Source organism: Bactrocera dorsalis, chromosome 4, assembly GCF_023373825.1.
Source record: "Bactrocera dorsalis isolate Fly_Bdor chromosome 4, ASM2337382v1, whole genome shotgun sequence".
Lineage (NCBI taxonomy): Eukaryota > Metazoa > Arthropoda > Insecta > Diptera > Tephritidae > Bactrocera > Bactrocera dorsalis.
In genome coordinates this window covers 9232904-9250406 of record NC_064306.1, presented here as the reverse complement: position 1 = coordinate 9250406, position 17503 = coordinate 9232904, and the positions used below count along the sequence as shown (strand labels likewise).

General features: G+C 31.0%; 1 protein-coding gene across 9 annotated transcripts in view; it reads right to left on the bottom strand.

Moving 5' to 3' along the window:
• LOC105228580 (ras GTPase-activating protein raskol) overlaps positions 1-17503 on the bottom strand; it is a 254245-nt gene that overhangs the window by 22503 nt on the left and 214239 nt on the right. The window lies entirely within an intron of this gene.

Genomic DNA, 17503 nt, shown 5'->3' with positions numbered 1-17503 from the left:
TCATTTGAGATTTTTCCGCCCAAAACATTTACACACCACTTCGGCACACACACGGAAACGATCAGTGCACTACTACAAGGCACAACGGCGACTGCGGGGACATATGCAATGCGGGAGATCCTTACAGCAATGCTATTTGAGCAGATAATTGCTTCAAAGATTAAAAGCAGACAATTCGGGAGAGTTCAAAGATGAAATGGTAACTATATTTGATACTTCAGAAAGATCAGCAGAGCATGAGAGAGTGGAAAGGCATCGTAGAGGAGAGAGAAAGTAATGTTGGCCGATAAGAATGAAAGATTTTAAGCAAAAAACTTCAAAAGAAGAAGTCGGCATTGCCATTTTTAAAATTTTTGTAAAAAATAAATAATTTATTTTGCTAGAAAATAAAAAAAGCGTTGCCACAGGGTACAAAATTTATTTTTAAATTAGAAAATATTTTTATTTGTGAAATTATGAAAGGCAACAATATTAAAAATATTTAAAAAAAAATTATAAATCAGTGTTGCCACCGTAAGAAAAATATTTTTCACAATAATCATTTTTTTGGGGAAATCAGTTAAATTGAAAATCAAAATGTTGTCCGAAAATGAAGACGCAGTGATTGAACGGTTTTTAATTCAAAAAATATAATAAAATTATATTAAAAATTAAAAAAAAAATATATAATAAAATTTTAATAAAAATTAAAAAAAAACTAATTCAAAAATCAGTGTTGCCATATAAAAAATATTTTTTTTACAAAAATAAAATCTTTTATTGGGTTATAATAATTTTTAAAATTATTTGTAACGTAAGGCAGTAAGTCAGAATTTTAGCAGTGTTGCCATATCAGACAAAATTTTTTTACAAAAACAAGATTTTTTTTGGTTTATAATAATTTTTAAAATTATTTGTAATGTAAGGCAGTAAGTCAAAATTTTTAGCAGTGTTGCCACATAAAAAAATTAACAAAATTTAAAAACTTTCGCATTTCACAAATTTTTTTGGAGTTGTAATAACTACTAAAATTTTTGCTGGTGTTAGGAGGTAAGTCAAAATGTGTACCAGTGTTGCCACATAAAAGTAAAATAATTAATTATTAAAAAATTATTTTTTTTCAAAATCGAAGTTTTTTTTAAGATCGGATAATAAGCCTTATACAGTTCTGAAACCAACTTTCAATTTTTTTAAATGTCAACTCTGGCTCCAATTAACTTACAAACGGCATATGTTTTACAGTGAGAACTTATGCTAATTATTAATATTTACTGACATGAGAGAACTGCGTGAAGATAAAAGTCAGAAATGCTGGCAATATTTAGGACAATCACTCTCTCATTTTATTTTTCTTCGCATAGGACTAAATCTAAAATTCGAAAATTTTAAAAAATTTGTATTTTTACTATTTCTCATATGCAGCTGCATACAACACGCTCATTTCTGACAGAACTCGCGTCGTGAGCGCGCCGATAAGAAACTCTCCGAGAACAAAATTTGAAAAATAAACTGACACTTTCTACCTAAATAGCGGATAGGGAGTATAAACTACAATTTAAGATATTTATAAGTACGTGTGTTTGTTGGTGCGTTTCAGAGAGTGCATAACGAAAATATCACCTGCTCAATGGAGTAGCAAAGGAAATGCCAACGCAAGTGTTGAACATGCAGCACAACAATGGCTGACTCGCTGGTGCGCTGGTTACAAGCAAGAGATAAACAAGAAGAATGCGCCGCTATGCCTAATGCTACCTCAACCATGTTGATAATGCCGTACAAAAGGAAGAAGAACACAAACAACAACACTAAAAACAACACAGACATGTAAAACAGCATGAATGCTGACATTTTCCGATAGCACAAGGTTTTGAGCGCGCCAAAAAGGAAAAATACTGAAAACAACAAATACAAAAGAAGAGACAATAAGACAAGTGAAGCAGCGTGCAGCAAGCAAGCAGGTAGTATATTAGATAAAAGGCATTTGTAGAGCCGTTAAGCGACCAACAGCACGTTCTCTAAGCAAGTATGAGCGATTTGAAGCATGGAAGTGAGCGCTGGCAATTGCTGACGCTGCGTGGCGATGTTCCAAAATGCACGCTCAAGTGCATAGCACACAAAGCACCGTTTCTAGTGATCGAAAATATCAACAACAACAGCAATAATAGCAATGAAATGCTATGTACATATATATTTTTAGCTTTAAACAAATTTGCTAGAAATGCTCTTATCTGTAGAAATTTTCACACCACAGTGTTAAACACGTACATGAAATACGCGAGACATTAGACGTGCCTTAGAAATGGCTCTGTCGCCGGGTAATTAGCAGCATTTATATAACCACTAACAAATAGGGAAAGTAATCAGCAAGTCTACTATCATTAAACTAAAGTAAATATTTATCACTTTTCTTTGCAAAGATGATAACGATAATTTCTCTAACAAATTTTATTCTGATCAACAAGTACGGTGGTTGGAAACTAACAAAACCTAACCTCAATTTTTGGTAAAAAAATGTATTTTAAGCTTAACTTGAAAGTTTTAACACACATATTAAAAATAATTTTTTGTAATAGGCTAATTTTTTACTTACTTTTTTCAAAAAAATCTCTTAAATGTAAAATTCTTATTTTTTGTAAATGAAACCGTTGTCCATATAAGGTTTGGAATATTTTTATTTATATCTTTTTTAATCTTTTTGTGAAAAACTAAAAAAATCATAACCTCACTTTTCAGAAATTCACAAATTTAGCCTATATTTTGAGGCTATTTACTGAAGACAACAACTTCAACTATTTCTAACTGTTATTAACTTCAGAATACAAATATTTTAATACAGTGCTATTCAAACTATTTTTATTATTTATTTCATAATTTGAATTAGCCATTATGTTCTTCATATATTCTTTTTTGAGGACCAGTATGCCACTTTTCCTGACGATCAGTTCTGATCACAGCAGATTTTGGCGAAAATCAACAGTTTTGAAGCTGTCGTACTAAAAAATAGTGAAGATAGTGACACTCAAAATTCAAATTTCCGGTAATACATTTTCTAATTAGATTTGCATAGTAAACCAATAAGAATTATTCTAATTCGATGATCATATTTTTTGGAATAACCTACTTTAAAAATAAGTTTGAGAAAAGTTTTTAGAAAATTATTATTATATAGGGTGGGCCATCTAACGTTTTAAATTTGAATTATCTATATTTCGACATTGGAAACGTCAAATACCATTCGGAAAGTGATATTCAGTAAAAAGTCTAAAATTTACGAAATTTGACCGAGGATGGTCAATTTTACCGAAAAATCATCTTTTCGGACGAGGCTCATTTCCACCTCGATGGTTGCGTTAACAAGCAGAATTGTGGTATTTGGGGCACAGAAAACCCGCACGTAACCTTCGAGAAGCCAATGCACCCAGCACGAATCATTGTATGGTGCGGATTTTGGTCTGGTGGAATCATCGGCCCATTTTTCTTCGAAAATGAAGAAGGAACCGCCGTAACCATCAATGGTGAGCGATATCGCGCAATGTTAACCGAATTTTTCTTCAAGCAAATTGAAGAGGAAGACTTGGACAACATTTGGTTCCAGCAGGACGGCGCTACGAGCCATACAGCAAACGCTACACTCAATCTTTTACGCCCTATCTTAGAAATTTAAAATTTTATATGGCCCACCCTATACAAATCTACTTAGATACTCAAAACCCTATTTAGCTTTGTTTAACTTATGAAAACAGAGAATAAGTTTTTGTAGATCACTTCGAACGATCTCTTTTACAATCGTGAATACTTTCTTTTTTTGTAAGCCACTCATAAACTTTATTTCCACAAACTTTGTTTAAAAATTTTGCAAAAATAGACAGTCAAAAACACTGACGTCACAGACAGCTGTTCTTTAAACGATCTTTCAGTGATCTCCAGCTAATTTCTGCTCTTCTCACTGACTCATCGTGGACTTTTGGCTTGCTCAACTCATTATCAACCGCAAAAGCCTTATCGCTTCTTTCAAAATCGGCGCTATTTGCATTTTTAGTCAAGTCAAATTTGCTCTAATTGCTTTTTGTTTATTTTTATTCTTCAAATTTACTTATACAAATTGTTCCGAAGCAACCAAAAGCCACTGATAAATAATAAGATTAAATATAATTATCTTATGTAGATAAATGAGGTTATCTTTGTTTAGCTTGCTTTTGCTAGTGAAGAGACCTTGAACGTGTGGAAGGTTGAAAATATTTTTCTCACAATATTTTTGGGTTTTAAGAGCGTCTAATTGTTCGTTTGAATAGATGTGTGCGGAAACAAATGAGTTTTTATTATTGTTTCTATTTGTTGATGTTTGGCCTCTTTTTAGCCTTATGAACTACGGTTCAACAAGTGCTTAATTTTTGGTGTTTTTTAGACACATTTTTGTTTTGTTTTTGCAACAAATCTGTTAAGTAGACATTTTTAATTGATATTTTAGTGAGTCTTTTCATGTCTTTTTAGTAATTTTGGCGAATAGTATATAGTGGGATTAATATTAAACCTAATAGCGAAGATCTGTGAGATCGGTTGAAGATCAACACGGATCACAGTTACTGTTAAAAGTCTTTGAATTGAACTTAAATCGAGATTTGTAATGTTACGAGATCGAAAAGTTATTTTTAAGCGATTATTTCTATGTAAATGATCTTCAAACACTTTTTTTACTTAAACCAAAGATCATGGATCGTAGGTATTTTCTATAGTAAATCACTTTTTTACTCACAAATTTTAGTGTTTCTTACATTCCAATCACTATTTATTTGGTACTCACCTGTAAAGAGAAGAAAAAATGCTTATTAGTTAAGAATAAAAAAATCTTAGACAATATTAATTAGAATTATATTTAAATAAAAGTCAGAAATTTATTTCATAGCAATTTCAAGAACAAAGTAGAAATTTTAAAACATATACCACTTCGTCCTACTGATCAGAAACAAGCCCATTCCCAACAGACTGCAATCAATCCTACTATTTTATAGGACAAAGCGAGATATGTAAATGAAAAATCTCGAAGTATTTAAAATAACTTTTTTATATAAGATATTATCAGCAAGGTGCGGAAATTATGCGGAAAATGATGGAGAGTACGTTGTTACTCAATTACTCACAACTCAGTAACGTTGTTCTACTCACTATCCGGTATTCTCTCAATAGATCATAATCTCTACAACTTTTACACCCAGTTCGAGTTTCTCTTTTCGCTGGAGATATGGGACTTTTAACAGATATATTTTACAAATGATTTATGAATCCACTTTAAATAGGTTAGAAGTTAAGAAGATGTAAGAAAATATTTGGATGATGTCGTCAGAAGTCGAATGGAACTTCTTAGTTGAAACCAATTAAGATGGCGTGTATGCAATGAGCTCTAGAACAGAAAGACTGTAGGTTACTTTCAAGACTAATAATATACAAATATTGGCTGTTGAAACAGCTCTTGGAACTTGCTGACCAAGAACGTTAAGAGTTTATTGTGAGGTAGTTCTACGGTAGTTCAAATATCTCGTTTTTCGGAGTTTTTAAAAGAGCTTGAACTCACTTAAAATATATCATGGTCTGCAGAGTTCAACGATTTACATCTAAAGTGATTTCTCATCGCTCTCCAAAGAGCTGTTCAGGTGAGAGACAGATAAAATTTTCCGTACCCACGACAGTCGGGTCTACGTAACCAGAACGGACAGAGATTTTTTTCCGGCCAAGGACTGTCAACTCGACAGAATTCTGCCGCTTAAACAACAACAGATACAATTTTAAATTTGAAAGTAACTAAATCTGCATTAGAAAAAGGGAGGATACGGCAACTGGAAGCTAAGGTTTTCCTTAACTTGGAAGCTCTGATACTAGTCTTCACCGAAGGTTTTCGCAAACCCTTTGCAATTCTAGAATATATAGCGTATTTCAAAAATAGCATAAAGCTAGTGACACAGGTAAATACAGAGAGAGAAGAGAAGTCATACAAGTATAATCAAAATTTTAGTCTTAAATAAAAATTAAGCAGTCCTTTGAAAATAAGAATTTTGCAATGAAAACTCATTTTCATTAATCTTGCTTCACCAAAAAATAAACTAACAGTACGCCTTTTAAAAAAGCGCGCCAACATCATTTATATTCTGCTGTCAATACTTTCGCTATCCAAATTGGAATCCATAGAAATTTATGAAAAAAGAAAACTCATTTGGAAAAACTAGGCCGCAAGCCATCTGGCGTTGAATAGCCAAACACAAACAATATGGTTGAGTGTAAATAAATGGCAGGTAAATGAGACTGCTTAGCAAATGCTTAGAATTTGTAAAGGAAGCGATTTTCAATAGATTTACAAAGTGGAAAAATGCTGAAGTAGAGGAGATGCAGAATTGAAGGATGAAAGAATGAAGGAAGGTTTAACGACTAAAAGGAAGGAAGGTAAAGTGGAGCTAGCAGGCAAAACTGGAGGTGTAGGTGGAAGAGAAAAAGCTATGAAGGCAGTTGAAAAATATAGAGGAGACATTGCAGACTTAGAAAACATACATGCAAATAATTTTGCAGCGGTGCTCAAATGTAAAAAGTCTAAAAAGAGAATTTTAAATATTTGCAGTGGTTCTCAAATGTAAACAGTTTTCCCAAAGTATTTGAAATACAGAAAAAAAATTTAATAGAAAAAAAAAACATTTTTTTTTTCTGTTACAAATGGCGCAAAAGCTTAGCGCGCAAAGCATGCAGGACACGCTGCAAATGAAGTGACATGAAAAGAAAAACGTTGGTGCTATGAAAAGCAATAAAAACGGAAAATGTAAGCTATAAAAAAGAAAATGCAAAAGAAGCCATGAAAGGAAAAATAAATAGTTAAGCATTAGAGGGAGGTTCTCAAATTTGAGAAAAAAACAATAATGTAAAATAAAATGAAGAGAGATAAAATGTGAACGAAGCAATAAAACTGAAAAAAGTATTAAAAACGTTACGTAAGAAGCCACCTTCCAATAAAAAAATACTGTATGTATGTTTGTATATTTTTAAGCAAGCCTCACGCTGCACTTTAGCCGCTCTTCTTGGGTCAATAGAAAGAATTCCATAGAAAGTACTTAGCAAGCAGTGCGCATAGTTATACAAATGACTTGTTTACCAGGCGCACAATGACACAAAATATACAAGGCATACAGGCACATATATAAATATGTAAGTAAACATACACACAAACATACATAATATATGTATACAGAGGTAAAATTCACGAAGCTATCTGTTACTACGATAAAAGAACATTTGATATACATACACATACATATGTATATATATATATATATATATGTATATGTATGCTCTCTTTGTATGCAGCCTTATGTATGTATATGTGTTATATATTTATGTGTCAATCAAAAGCATTCAGTCGCTTCTGAGCTCCAATGAATAGCCACAAACTGCCGGATAATGGTCGTGGCAAGCTATTGGACTAGGCAAACAAAATAGCAGATTATCAACGTTTATTGAAAATGCTGTCACAATAATATAGTATTTCAAAGGAATATATACATATATGTTTGTATATATATACATACAAATAATCATAAATATTTATATAAAAACACAGCTTGGCATATTTATGAAGGTAAAAGCAAATGTACTATGAAATGGAAGAACAGCGCAAACTCGCATTTTATTAACTGTCATACATACATATATATATATTAATACATACATATATACATACAAACACACATATGTATGTATATATATTTAACTATCATTCACATACATTTTACCATCACATACTTTTCTCAAGCATCCCCACCACCATACCCCACCAAACCTCTGGCTCCACTCGCATGTCCGGTTGTCAGTGAGTTGACAGATCTGTCATTTACTGACAACAAATGTTGCCAGGTATTCATGCGAACTTGTTTTTCACATTTTTTATAAAAATTTATAGCGTTTTTTGTAATTTTTCACATCATTTTAGTTTACACTACATTTTTCTTTGTCTAGTAGTATTAATGTTTTTGTGTGATTTGTTGTGTGGTTTCTCGTTTTCTTTTGTATTCTAATGCTGATGACTACTAATGATGAGTTGTGAATATACAGATATACCTATGTAGGTATATATGTACATATGTAAGTATGTGTGCACAGCATGTTTCTATGAGTTCGCTTGTTCTAATTTCCAATTATTGTACGAAATGACATTTATGGAAATACATAAAAAAATGTTTTTACTAGTTATAGGCACGTGGGTAGAATTTTAGAGGTACGAAGTTGTTAATAAAATGTGCTTAAAATATATTGTATTATACAATTTATGGGCGTATGTCAGTTGAGGGTGGTCAAAGAATAAGCAAAAGAGGAAATGATTAAACGTAACTAAAGAAAAATGTATGAGGAATATTAATAAAAAAAATTTTTTGACAACAATAACCATGTGTACAAAAAAAATTATTGAAAAAATTACAAAATATAAAAGTTAAAAAAAAATTCCTAGAAGATATATATATTATATATTGCAAAAAAAAAAATAAAAAAATAAAAATAAAAAAAAATAAAAATAAAAAAAAATAAAAATATAAAAAATAAAATAAAAAAATAATAAAAATAAAAAAAAATAATCAAAAACAATGAATTAACAAAATAAAAAAAGATATGTAATTACAATAAAAATAAAATTATTAAAAAAAATTACAAAATATAAAAGTTAAAAAAATATTACTAAAAACAAATCACTAGATGATATATGTATATTTGCAAAAAAATAAAATAAAAAAAAAATAAAAATATAAAAAAAATAAAAAAATAAAAAATAAAATAAAAAAATAATAAAAATAAAAAAAAATAATCAAAAACAATGAATTAAAAAAAAATATCAAAAAAAGAGATATGTAATAACAAACAAAAAGCTAGCAAAATATGTAAATAAAAATAATTTTATTACAAAACAGAATAAAATATAATAAAAAAATTTTGGAAAATATTTTTTTAGTGTGTGTGTTTTTTATTTTTGTAAATATATCATTTATTTTTTATTACATATTTTTTTCTGTTATATTTTATTTAAAAATTATTTTTTTTTTATAATTTTTTTTTTCACAATATTTCTAAATATTTTTTTACGTTGAAAATATTTTTATTGTATAATAAAAAAATTAAATATAAAATTTATGGAAAAAAATATTTTTAAATAAAATATGATAAAACAATTAAAATAAAAACACAAAATTATATAATTAAAAAAAGAAGTAATTTATAACAAAAAAATTTAAAGGAAATTTAGAAACTAAAGAAAAATAACATACAATAAAAAATATTTTAAACTAAAAAGGTTTGGAAAAAATATTAAAAATATTTAATAAAAAAAATGTTTATAAAAAAATATTTTATAAAAAAAAAATGTTTATAAAAAAAATATTTGTATAAAAAAAAATATTTAAAAAACATATTTTTTATGAAAAAAATTTATAAAAAAGCATTTCTTGTAAAAAAAAATCTGGAAAAAATATTTAAAATATTTTATAAAAAAAAACACGTTTATAAAAAAAATATTTGTAATAAAAAAAATATTTTTTTATGAAAAAAAAAATGTATAAAAAAGCATTTTCTCTAAAAAAAATCCTGGAAAAAATTTTAAAAATATTTTATAAAAAAATATGTTTAAAAAAAAATATTTGTATGAAAAAAAATATTTAAAAAAATATATTTTATATTATATTTAAAAAAATATATTTTTTTCATGAAAAAAAAAATTATAAAAAACATTTCCATTATTATTGTTTGTAGCAAATAAGAAGAAAAATACTTAATTAAAATAGGAAAAAATTAGGCCAAATGCTATAAAAAAAAATAAATGTATTTTAATAAAAAAATTATATTAGAAAGAAATATTTTATTAAATATGTACTTAACAATAATAGAATTTTAATATAAAAATTTCTGTTTTTTTAAGTACAAATTATTATATACAGTGAAAGCTCTATTGAACGGACATCTCCATTTACCGTGCCCATTGGCCAGTCCGAACATGTTTTGATGTTTATGATGTTTATTAAGGACAATCTGTAAAGGGGATAACCCTATTAGTCGGATAGAAAGGCTGATCCTGCCAGTATCCGCTTATGGGAGATTTTGCTGTATTACTCATTTGCTTGTTATTTATTAAAATTTTTTTTTTTTTTTTTTTTTAAATAAAATTTTTTTTTTTATAATTTTTTTTTAAATAAATTAATAAATATTGAATTAAAAAAATTTCTAAATGGAAAAAATTTCGTTAAATTTAATAAATAAAATTATTAATTTATTTTTCACAAATTTTTAATTTAAAATTAATTCTATAAAATTTAATAATTAAAGAAAAAAAATATTTTTTGATTTTATTTCTTAATTTTTTAAATTTTGTGTTTTTTTAATTACATACCATTTTGATTTCCAAAACTTCAAAATAAGACAATAAATACTTTATGCTATTGATAGTTCAAAACCTACAACTTTTTGATAATAAAATATGTTTTATCACAAAAAAAAAAAATAAATGTAAAAATAATTAATATATATTTTAAAATAAAAATAATATATTTGGACACATTAAAAACAAAAAACATATTACTAAAAGTAAATTAATAAGAACTACATTAAATTTTTATGTTTTTTAGAATAAAAAATATTTGTACTGAAAAAAATTCCTCGAGATTTTTTCAATTTCATTTGCAAAGAATAAAAATATTTATAATAAAAAAAATTAATTAAAAAGTAAACAAAACAGAAAAACAATATTTAAATATTTTTTTCCTCATTTACAGAAATTCCACCTCCATTAGCTTACTTCCTACTAAAATGCTCCAAATAATGTTTTAAACTCACATTTAACCCAATAAAGTTGTAGATTATGCTATCTACAAATATGTTTGTACGGCCCAACTGTTTTGAAATATGAATTTATCGAAATTTAATAACAGCTCAGGGTCACATTAGCTCATTCAAGTTCATTTTCCAAAAAAATCGCTTTAAAATTCATACAAAATTGTATTTAATATACAAAACTAATAGAAAACATTTAGTGTAAGATTAAACAATTTATATACATATTTATGTAAAAAGACCAACAGTCAAGGTACACCTACAATGCGCGAGACGTAGGCGCAGCAGCCTTCTGAGCGGCTTACAAAGCACAGCGGAAACCCGGCGTTGAAATATTACAATATTTTTTAAGCGCTAACACAACACAACAGAAAACTTAATGTTGAAACGCCATTTACAAAATAATTGGCACTTCAACAGTAGATGGAAGGAAGCGATAGCTTAAAAATATATACGGTAGCGCTAATTTATGATAAATTTCCAGCGTTAATAAGTTTAACTAATATTTGAATATAAATGACGGCGTAATGATAAGTGGGGTGCAACAACAAGCGATAAGTAGCAACAAAAATTAAAAAAAAAATTGTAAAGAAATAAAAAGAAGTAGGCGAGCGCAAATTAATGCTATCAAGCGCACGCGAGATGTGAAGCACAAAACAAATAAACAGAGCGGAGAAAAAATTATCAAGCAACATACAGGCGGCAACTAAAGCTTAAACAGCAGCTTAGCATATGACGCGTTTCAAAATATAAGCATATGCCTGATTTTAGTATTCTTTACGCACAGCGCCGCCATTTCTTTCGAAGTCATCTGCTGACTGCTGGTGATCGCTGGCACCCACGCGTGCTGTTTTATTGATGTCTCTGTTTATCGGCTTATTTCTTTTTAATAATAATTATGCTTTATTCACTTGCGTAGTACACGCACAGTCGCTGCGGTTCAATAGACCGCTGACGACAACAAGTCTGAGCCATGTTTTTTTCCTGAGCGCTGGCAATAAATTACGAAGAAGACATCTTGAAATTCTTGCACTATACAAACATGAACGTTAATACCATTATATAATGGGGTTAGCTACAATTTTGGACAGCTTAAGAACGCCCACGTATACTAAGCGATTTCTAAGGCAGATTCTTCACACGCTATTTCGTTGGGCTTTCGTTTCTTTATTGCTCTTCTGCTTTCCACTTACGTCTGCACATGTCTATTGAGAATTTTTCGTTTGATTATGGCACCAAATAAGTTTAAGGTTTCGTGTTGAATTGCTTTCTCAGATTTTATAACAGTCTCTTCTCTAGTTTTTGTTGCTTTAATACGTTATTATATCCTCTAAAGTACTAAAGGTGTTGTCTTTATGACCATATTAGTGGTATTATCTATGAATGAGTGCTAGTTACTACATTTCTTAAGTGAGATCGAAGTTTAGTGACCTCACGGCAGAAAAATTTTGATGTCAAAAGGCTTTCAAACTTCAAAAAGGTGACTCGTATTAGCGAGTAGTGAATATACTTAGCCAAAAAATTTCTCACGAGGGCTAGCCGAATCTCGCGAAAAAAATCTTCACTAATCAAATATGTGTTGAAGGAAGCCAGAGATCCACTAGCAATGAGAACAGTTTTGTCTACGGTTAAGTCAACATAACAATCATTGAAACTGTTCATCCTAGTATCACAGTTGAGAAAGCAAAATTTTCTCAAGACAATAAAAAACGCTTCAGAAGCTTATTGAAAAATTTCACAAATTTGGCTAACATAGGTTAGGTGAGATTAATCTTGTAGGAAAGAAAAGTTTTGGTCCAATTTCTTCTAATGAAACTTAACTTTTGGGCCAAAGATATCTGTATCAGAAGCAAAAACTTCTATTGGAAATCAAGAAGAATGCTTCATAGATTCTTTAAAACCATAGACATCTACAACTTTGTTAATCTAAATAATAGATAACTCTCCTAAGTGAACTTAAAATCAGAAGTGAGCTTTAGAATGCCTGAAGTGAGCCTGAAGGCATTTTCCACCATCCAATGTCTTCATTAACTGAAAGGCCACGTTGGTCTGTTGAGTAGGCACACTTCAGCTTAATCTAAAAATGTTCAATATTTAATGACTTCCTGAATGTAGATGTATCCAGGTTTCGTGCTAAGAAACTATAAGTTGACCCATCCGGCCGACAGTTTCACTTAAATTCCCTAAATCAGACTACTGGACACTATCTGACTAACAAAACTCAAATCCAAAAGTGAGCCTTAGGTTGCCCACAAAGTGGACGCTTAAAGCCGAGTGGAACAGAATTTTCCATTTACGCAACACGGGCATTTGCGGTTGGCTCCACATTGAGCGTCCACTCTGCGCTGGGTGCCACTTAGAGTGACTAAAATGAGCCTAAAGGAGTTTTCCTCCGCAACTGAAAGGCTACGTCAGTCCACAACATCCAACTCTTTTACTATGCTGGTTCCAAATTTTTCAGTTCCTGGGTCGATTTTGCGAACTGTTCAGGTTTTCGTGCTGGTTCCAAATTTTTGGGGTCGAGAATGCCGAACGATTCAGGTTTTCGCGCTATGAAACTCCGTATAAAGACTTATGTATAACAAACGAAGTCGATTTGAGCGGTAGTTTTACTTCCACTAATACCAGACGACTACCAAAAAATACTACGCCGATCGATGACTGAGTATAATACTCGTATGTACCGTTGATTACCGAACGTATGTAAGAAATATTGAGTCACTTTAACAATATTTAACTTGACAGCAGCTACAGTGGTGATCTCTCAGTATTGATGAGTTCATCTTAAGCTTATAAATACTGCAAACTGAAAGCTTTGAATGTCTGTCTCACAAAAAATATGTTTAACGTACTACACATCAAAATGATTCAGCTGTCATTCTGCAAAAACTCATTGAGAAGATTTCTATGTCATTTCGCTGACATTCTACAGAATTTGCGTATTAAGTCATTACAAATTTGATGCACAGTATTTATGTGAGTAAGAAGTAAAACTAAAAATATAAATTTGGTGCCACTCAGTATACAAAAACCGTAATCTAGCCAAAGAGAAAGGGGGTGCCAGTAAAAAATTGCAATTTACTCAATTGTGTAATTTGTGGACCATGTGGTTTGTAGAGGATTGAAGTGGACGTGAGTAAGTGTATGATTGCGCTAAAGGAAGTGAGTGCGGGTGCTTTAGAAGAAAAGAAAGAGCACAAGTAACCGCACTTGTTGGACACCGCAATATGACAGATATGCAAATTACTGTGTGGAAATGTGTATAATTTGATATAAGTGAGCTCACATTTCTTTCTCTAAACACACCCAGTTGGAATTAGAAGCATAACTAACTTATAACAATTGATTACTTCTTCGATTACTGAAGCTTATTCTCTTCTTCTACTCACACAATTGACTTGGAAAATTAATAAAAATGCCTAAATAGCTGCAAAATAAACGAATACTTCCATGCTATTGATTACCGAAACGACTACCCGTGGCTACAACTTCCTACAGGGTGCTTTTATGACCGCATATGCCTTATGATGGCTGGCATTTAAACGCGAAATTGTATGTTTTCTTCAGTCATTTGCAAATACGAGCACATAAAACAACACAATTGAGGGTAAGCTTCAGCAACAACTGACAGTTAAGTTGAATTTCTCAAAGGTCAGAGCTCAATGAGTATGCCTCGAATGTGTTCGGCTGGTGGTCGGGTCAGACTAAAAGGGCAGGATGTGCGATACATGTAGTTATAACTACATTAAGTCGGACAAATGTAGAAAGAAGTGTAATAAAGGAAGAGATGAATTTATGCAAATAAGCGCTAACAGTTTTTAGAGGAATACGTAAATTAACTAATAATAGTCGAACTATTAGTGATGTATAATGCTGACTATCGAAGTCGTAGATAACTTCGCCTATCTAACGCAAAATAACTCTTGCGATGACTGAGTAGGCAATCGAGAAGGTAAAGTCTACTCTCGACGAACAAAGAAAAACTTTAAAAGTTCCTCATTATTCCCATTCTGATATACTCGTAAGGTGGGGAGGCATCGTCTGATGATTCGGCCTTAGGAGTGTTCGAGAGTAAGGTTTTAAGGAAGTTAGCACCGCAGTCGATGGAATGATGAGCTGTACGAGATATACGGCGACATTGGCATAATTCAGCGAATCGAGAGACGGCGTCTGCTCTGGCTACATCATGTAGGCCTGATGGAAGGAAACACTCCAGGTTTGAAGGTTTTCGGTTCAGTACTCACCGATGGGAGCAGAGGAAGACCTACACTCGGTTGGAGAGATCAAGTGGTGAAGGACCAGACTGCACTGGCGCACTGTTGTAAACTCGCGTAAGCGGTGTCTACCCCAATAAAGAAGATAGCACTGTCATACGAGTATAACTTTTTCTATCAGATAGGTAGTTCTACAGGAAATCGAGATGAAGCATTCTTAACCCTTAAACCTTTCCAATCCCTTCCATTTCCCGACCTCAGGTCAGCCGTAAATTATTTTTCATTAATGTTTGTTATTTATCTTTCCTTTGCGTTAGATATCAGTCTACCATGAATATTTGTTTATAATTTTCAAAGGCTTCTATACTAAACTAAAACTATCCATCCAGATCCTTACTTGAAATACCAAAATTTGGCCCTCGAAATTAAAGTCATACCAAAAAGGTGGCAACCAGCCAATATTAGAGGCTTACTTGCGCCACCAGACACCGTCGGAGTAAAAAGTGAGTGTTTCTGCCTGCAACGGCAATGACCATAACCATAACCATAACAATAAAGACGAAGCCACATTGGACACTTTACAAAAATTGGTTGTCTACGAGCATCTTATGTAACAAAGAATATAGGAAACTGACATGACGAAGTTGTAGAAGGAAGAGACAACGAACAAAATGATGCAAAGATTGATTAGTCAGCGGTAGCGACATGCGTCAGCTAGCAAGGTGCTTACCAAACGTTGGAGACGAAGCGTGTAAAGGTTAAACTCACGAAGCGCTGGGACCAAGGCTTGCAGCATAGAACAAAAGCGAAATAAAACCGGCATTGTTATTGGATACGTGTTGTTGCTTTGTGTAGCAATAAAAAGAAAGACATGAAAAGTAAATGGGGAAAAAGTAATAAAAAGACAGAAGCGCAGACGGAGAACAGCGCATCGCATGACATCACAAACGAAGCTGCAGTTAAGCGGCAACTGCTGACAACACTGTCGGCATGCGGCAGCTGATGATAAAATGCAACATGCTGGTAAGGGCGCAAATGCAGCTTGCAAAAAAGCATCTGCCAACATTATATGCCATGAAACAACCTAATTGTAAAGGTTAAGTTCAGACGCGACACAAAAGAAAGACGTGCTCTCAACTACTCAAGTTCATAAGCATGCATTTGGTAGCGTTTAAAGCGACGAAAAGCTGACAGCTTCAATGTGTCGAAGTTTCGAGACAGTACGAGGTCAATTTACGTACAAACCGCAAGCGTCTTGCATTTTAGATAGACAAGGAAGGCTAACGCGTAGCCGCTGAAAAGCACGCGCGTGTCTAACCCTTAAGTTGCAGCAACATTTACAGTGTTGGCACTGTCGTTAGAGCCACTATACGAGCAGCGCCATCGACACGAAACCACATACTGCATATAAAATTAACTGCTATTGCGTTGAAAGCGGCACATAACCTCAAAAATAGGTATGTACATATAGCTGCATAACCCCAAATTAAGCATACATGAGTAGATGTTGTATATGAATTTACATGTGTATATTTTCACACCCACCAACGTCAAAGCTGTTGCTGCAGTGCGCCGATGAGTCATCAGCCAGGAGACAGCACTATTGTCCGTCTACTTTTCATGCCTACTGTGTGCGGCGGCATTCTTCCTTATTTTCTTTTTTTGTGACTGCAGCATTTTTGTCAAAAAAATTTGTGTTTGAGAATGAAATGGAATTTCTTCAAGATGTTCGGGCGATGTATCGGGATACTTATACATATATACATATGTGTATGTGCGCCTATGTGTTTGTAATTTAAAAATATCGCTTTTGACTCGCCTCGCTGTTAATTAAGAAAGTGTGAATGAAGAAAGCAGAAAATCAACTTCTAGTGGAAAATGAAGAAAAGTTGATTTGTGGCGCTTTTAAAAAGAGTTGAAGTAAAGTTGCTTTGTAAAGCAGCAGTAAAAAAATAAAAAATAAAAATAGTCTATACAATTTTTCTACTACAACTAAATTTATACAAAATTTATAAATATATGCAATATTATTTCAAAAGAAAATATGAAAAAATGTGAGTTAAAATTAAATACTTTTTAGGAAGTTAAATTTGAAGTAAGAAACCGTAAAATATTTTTTTTTATTTAAAATAAAAAAATTAAAAATTAAAAAAAAATAAAATAAAAATAAAAATAAATAAATAAAAATTTAAATAAAAATAAAAATAAATAAATAAAAATTTAAATTTAATACCTTTTAAAAAGTCAATTTGGAATAAAAAACCGTACAATAGTTTTCTTTAACTAAAAAATTAAAATTAAAATTAAAATTAAAAAAAAAAAAAAATTAAAATTAAAAAAAGAAAATTAAAATTAAAAGAAAAAAATTAAAAAAAAATTAAAAAAAAAATAAAATAAAAAAAAAATTAAATTAAAAGAAAATAAAAAAAAAAATATTTAAAGAAATAAAAACGCTTTCGCCAAATTTT